The following is a 5,723-nucleotide window of genomic DNA, read 5'->3' on the forward strand; positions in this document are numbered from 1 at the left end:
AAATCTATATTAAAATATGCTCTATTTATTGGTAATAAGGAAAATGCTAAATGAAAACACACAAGATACAATTACCACCCATCAAATTTGTAAAGAATTACTGATAAAGATGATGAAAAAAAGGAAAATCCTATATATCCCTAGTGGATCTGTCAATAGATCCAAGCACTTTAAAATCAATCTGGTGTTGTCTAGGAAAGATGCTTACAGCCTAGTACCCAGCAATTCCAATCCAAATATTTGTTGTAGTAAAACGTTGCACATAGGCATTCATTAGAAGAGATATACATGAATGTTCATTATATTATATTAACAAAAAGTGAAATCAATGAAAATATCCTTTGTCACATGAATGGATAAATAAATAGTGGTGTTTTAATACAACGGAGTACCATGTAACTATGAACACAGAGGAATTACAACTAAAAAAGCATCAATATGTACTAATTGTAGGTATCCCATTGCTGAGACTTCTTTACGGGGTATGTTTTTCTTAGTTCCATGACAACGCTGAAAAGCAGGTATTTTGTTTTATTATTTTTTCCCACAAATAATTAACATTTATTGCTCACACATCTGGCGTCGGCTGAGAGTTGACTGATTGTGGTTAACTCTATCTCTCATCTTTTTTTGAACCAACAACTAACCCGAGCATGTTCTTGAGGTGATAGCAAAGGTACGGGAGAACATGCAGGAACACACAAGGTCTCTTGAAGCACAGACTTAGAACTGGTACATTATTGCTCTGCCTTATTCTATTGTTAAAGTGAGTCACATGCCAAAGCCCAGAGTCAGTGTGGAGAAGCACTGTAAAATTAGGCAGAAAGGGGGATGGTACCTTAGGACTTATCAGGTCCTTTAACATGCTAAGAAGCATATTCGAATCTCCAGTGAATTATGAGTACTGTACTAGCTTGCCAGAATGTTGTTTAGGCTCCTTGTAGAGTGTTTGGCAAAAACCCTCGTTAGCGATACACATTGCCCTTGGCTTAGCTCTTCTCCCTTTTCAAGGTCACCCCTATTTGTCCAATAGTTATAGCTAGTCCTTTATTAATTTTTTTTAATTTAAGTGTAGTTGATATATGATGTTATATTATATTAGTTTCAGCTAATCATCTGTTACCATGCAAACTTATTACAATATTTTCGACTATATCTGCTTTTATCTTTTTCACCCATCCTCTCATCCCCTTCCCCTCTGGCAACCATCCCTTTGTCACTGTTTCTATGAGTCTCTTTTTGTTTTGTTTATTTATTTATTTTTTAAGATTCTCCATATAAGTAAGATGATATGGTATTTGTCTTTCACTTAATATAATATCCTCTAGGTCCATCCATGTTGTCACAAATGGCAAGATGTAAATCTTTTCTTTTTTATTTTGTACAAATGGACTATTATGCAGCAATAAAAAAAAGAATACACACACACACACACACACACACACACACACCCCACACATCTTCTTTATCCACTCATTTATCAGTGGACACCTAGGGTGCTTCCCTATCATAGTTATTTGTAAATAATGCTGCAATGAACATAGAGATGCCTAGGGTGCTTCCTTATCATGGCTATTTGTAAATAATGCTGCAATGAACATAGAGATGCATATATCTTTTTGAATTAGTGTTTTGGTTTTCTTTGAATACCCAGAAGTAGAATTGCTGGGTCTTATGGTAGATCTATTTTTAGTTTTTTGAGGAATCTCCACAGTGTTTTCCACAGTGGCTGTACCAACTTGCATTCCTATCAACAGTATATAACCGTTCCCGTTTTTCCACATCCTCACCAACACATGTTAGTGTTTACTTTTTGATAATAGCCATTCTGATTGGTGTGAGGTGGTATCTCATTGTGGTTTTGAGTTTCCCTGATGATTAGTGATGTTGAGCATCTTCTCATATGTCGGTTGGCCATCTGTATGTCCTCTCTGGAGAAACTTTTTTGTGTCCTCTGCCCATTTTTTGATCAGATTGTTTATTTTTTGTTATTGAGTTGTATGAGTTCTTTATATATTTTGGGAATCAACCCCTTATGGGATATATTATTTGTGACTATGTTCTTCCATTCAATAGGTTGTCTTTTTGTTTTGCTGATGGTTTCTTTCACTAAACGAAGCTTTTCAGTTTGATAAAGTCCCATTTGTTTATTTTTTCCTTTGTTTCCCTTTGTTGCCCAAGGAGATATATCAAAAAACATATTACTAAGAGCAATGTGAGAGAGTTTACTGCGTATGTATTCTTTTAGGAGTTTTCTAGTTTCAGGCTTTACATTTAAATCTTTAATCCATTTTAAGTTTAATTTTGTATTAGGTATAAATTTTTTTTTGTATATATCTGTCCAGTTTTCCCAATACCACTTGTTGATGAGGCTGTCATTTCTCCATTGTATATTCTTGCTTCTCATCATAGATTAGCTGATGAGATTTATAAGCAAGGATTTATTTCTGGGCTCTCTATTCTGTTCCATTAATTTATGTGTCTATTTCTGTACCAGTACCATACTGTTTGGATTATTATAGCTTTGTAATATAGTTTGAGATGAGGGAATGTGATATCTCCAACTCTGTTCTTCTTTTTCAAGATTACTTTAGGCATCTATGATCTTTTGTGGTTCCAAATACATTTTAGGATTATTTGTTCTAGTTCTGAGAATATCATTGGTATTTTGATAAGGATTTCATTGAATCTTCAGAGTGCACAGGGTAATATGGTCATTTTAACAATATTAATTCTTCGGATCTATAAGCATGGTATATCCTTCCATTTATTTGTATCCTCTTCAATTTCTTCAATGTCTTATAGTTTTTGGACTATAAGTATGTCACTGCCTTGGTTAAATTTATTCCTGAGTATTTTATTCTTTTTGATGCAATTGTAAATGGGACTGTTTTCTTAATTTCTCTTTCTGGTTGTTCATTATCAGTATAAGGGAATGTGAAAGGTTTCTGTATATTAATTTTGTACCTTGCTAAAAAAGTATTTTAAATTGGATTTTACAGCGTACAAAAATGAATTGCAGCAATTGGACATAACTAATCTACAAAGTCAAATAGCTGGTGAGAAATTGATTCAAAAATAATTACTTATGCACTTTACATCTACCCTAGAGAGTCCAAACTGAAGACACTGTAAACCACTTTTCAGACTCAAAGTTCTCAATAGTATATTCTGAGACTATCTTACCTTCTAGTTCATAATTCCAGTTATGCCGCCATGAAAATCCTTACTTTTGGTTCTCTTTCATATATTAACCATACATCTTTCATCTTTGACTTATTTTTTGTCATATTTTTCCTTCAAGTTCTTGACATTTTATTTCAAAGAAGTTTATTTTTTAAATAAATCAAAAGCCTTTTCTGGTATATAAAAAAATTAAAGAACAAATTAAATGAGAAAAGGAAGGAAAAGAAGAAAAGAAGGGGGGAAAGCATGTTTTCCAAACATGATGAATAAACAAATGCAAAAATTATCTCTTAGGTTCCATGCTTAAAAAAATCAAATGGTGCAATAGCAAATTGTTTCCTTTGATAGTTGAAAATATATGGAATGATTGGGTGAAAAGCTGAATTATACAATATGCAATTTGCACGGAAACCTCAAGCTTCCTGGCAAATCTTCATGGTTCTATGGCTGATTTTACCAAATACAATGTCCAAAACTAAAAGTCCTTAGGGCACCATAGCTAGCCAACATTTTAAGATAGGAAAACTAAGTTCATATCCTTCAATAAAATTAAACAAATCAAAATGGAGAAAAATGTTTAGATGAAAAAGTTGGGGTTTTTTTTTTTTCAGAAAGGTAAAGTACATTTTAAATGGAAAAACAATTTAGACGGATCTACCTAAACTCTAATTTCTCGTGGAGAAAAGAACAAAAATAAATGATTTAGACCCAGGATTTCTTTGAGCCAAACAATCTTTGATGTACAGAAAGGTTGTAACCAGTGAAATATTGTTAGAAGTCTTCACCCACATAAGAACCAGAAACGGTGCCTTATGCAACTATGATCATAGAGAATCATAACATCTCAGAAACAGAGGCACAGGTTGGTGATTAGCTAAAACTCTTTGTGGGGTAATTTGTTTCTTCAGTCACCCAGGTACATATTCCCTGTCCTTTAAGCCAGTAGTTCTAAAGCCATACCAGAGTCATCTGGAGGGTTTGATCAAACACCATTTGCTGGACTTGGCCTAGTGTTTCTGATCCAGAAGGTCTAAGGCTGCACACGAGAATTTGCATTTCTAACAAAGTGGCCAAGTGATGTGATGCTGTGGTCTGAGGAGCATGTTTTGAGAACCACATTCGGAAAACCACCATGCTAATTTCTTTTCTTGGCCAAATAGATTTCTCCCTATTCTCTGGATGCTCCTACTATCCCCCCGCCCCCAATCTTTCTCCCAATCTTTTTATGTAGACACACAAACACACACACATCTCATAGGACTTCATCACAAACCTGGATTTTTTTCTGTGAATATAGAGAAAGGAATACAAGAGAAAAGCCATTGACTGGAAAGATGGTGACATTGACCCATGGAGGGCACTGCTTGTTCACACAGGCACAAATAGCCAGCCACATTTATCATTTCTTGCGTTTCCTTCTAATTCAACTTCATACTCAAGGGCAAGTGCTGTCCTTAATAGGAATTTTTTAAGCTTTGTCCAAAGAAGCATGAGTCAGTCTTTGCTGGAAAGAGAAAGTGGAAAAAGAACAGTCTACTACCTACTTAATTGGGGACACTTATAACGTACTTATTCTGATTCTACATGATTCATTATTTTTTTCTCTTGAAAAACAATGAATAAAGTTTTGCTCTTCATTCATTTTACTGTTGAGACTGGGCATTAAGTAAACGGTGATATTTACCAACTGTAAAACTTAGTAAACGATCTGATCTCAGATTTTTGGGGGAGGTGGCGTATGTTTGCAAAAGTGTAACCAGGAAAACAATATCATTTAAAAAAATTATTCCTTTAAAATGTGCTCGATTGAAGTCATTATATTTATGGTAGTCATCATATAGTGAAAATTGCTATTTTTAGCTACCCAGTAGGTTCCAAGTATTTTCCAATTAGTCCTTGAATAACTCAGATATCCTTTGTTTCTATGATCTGTACTATTTTTCACTTTTGACCTATGCGATATTGAAATATTTCCATGCAGGCTATAACTCTTATGACAACAAATGATAAAACGTCAAAAGAACAACTATTGACCAGGTGCACTTCTTCACCCCTCAGAGGCTAACCCTACCCAAACAACTTTGCATTCTCTTGTAAATGCAATGGGTATGAAACGTCTGAGTGAATCACAAAGAAACTGTAATCAGCTCACCTGGTGTGATTTTGCTAGAGTTATCATAGTGTGTATGGTCTTATTAGGTGTAACCCAAGGGGACCTTCTGATAGGCTAGTGGCACCCTCTAGGAGTATATATATCCTATCACCAATTATTCAATAGTTTGAGAGTTATCTCTGATTATTATGATTAAAGATTGAAAAGACTCGACAGGGAAAATGTCAGCAGTCACTTTTCCTAAGGAAATGGCTTTATGAGATTCTCCAGGGACCCTGGAATATTAAGCAGTATAACGCCCAGTAATTTCAATGATGCCTTCAATCTTAATTACTCAAAATGGTCCATAAATACACCATCTTCTTAATATCTTAATTACTCAAAATGGTCCATAAATACACCATCTTCTTAATATCACCATGTC

The sequence above is a fragment of the Pteropus alecto genome, unplaced genomic scaffold, assembly GCF_000325575.1.
Source record: "Pteropus alecto unplaced genomic scaffold, ASM32557v1 scaffold21, whole genome shotgun sequence".
Taxonomy (NCBI): domain Eukaryota; kingdom Metazoa; phylum Chordata; class Mammalia; order Chiroptera; family Pteropodidae; genus Pteropus; species Pteropus alecto.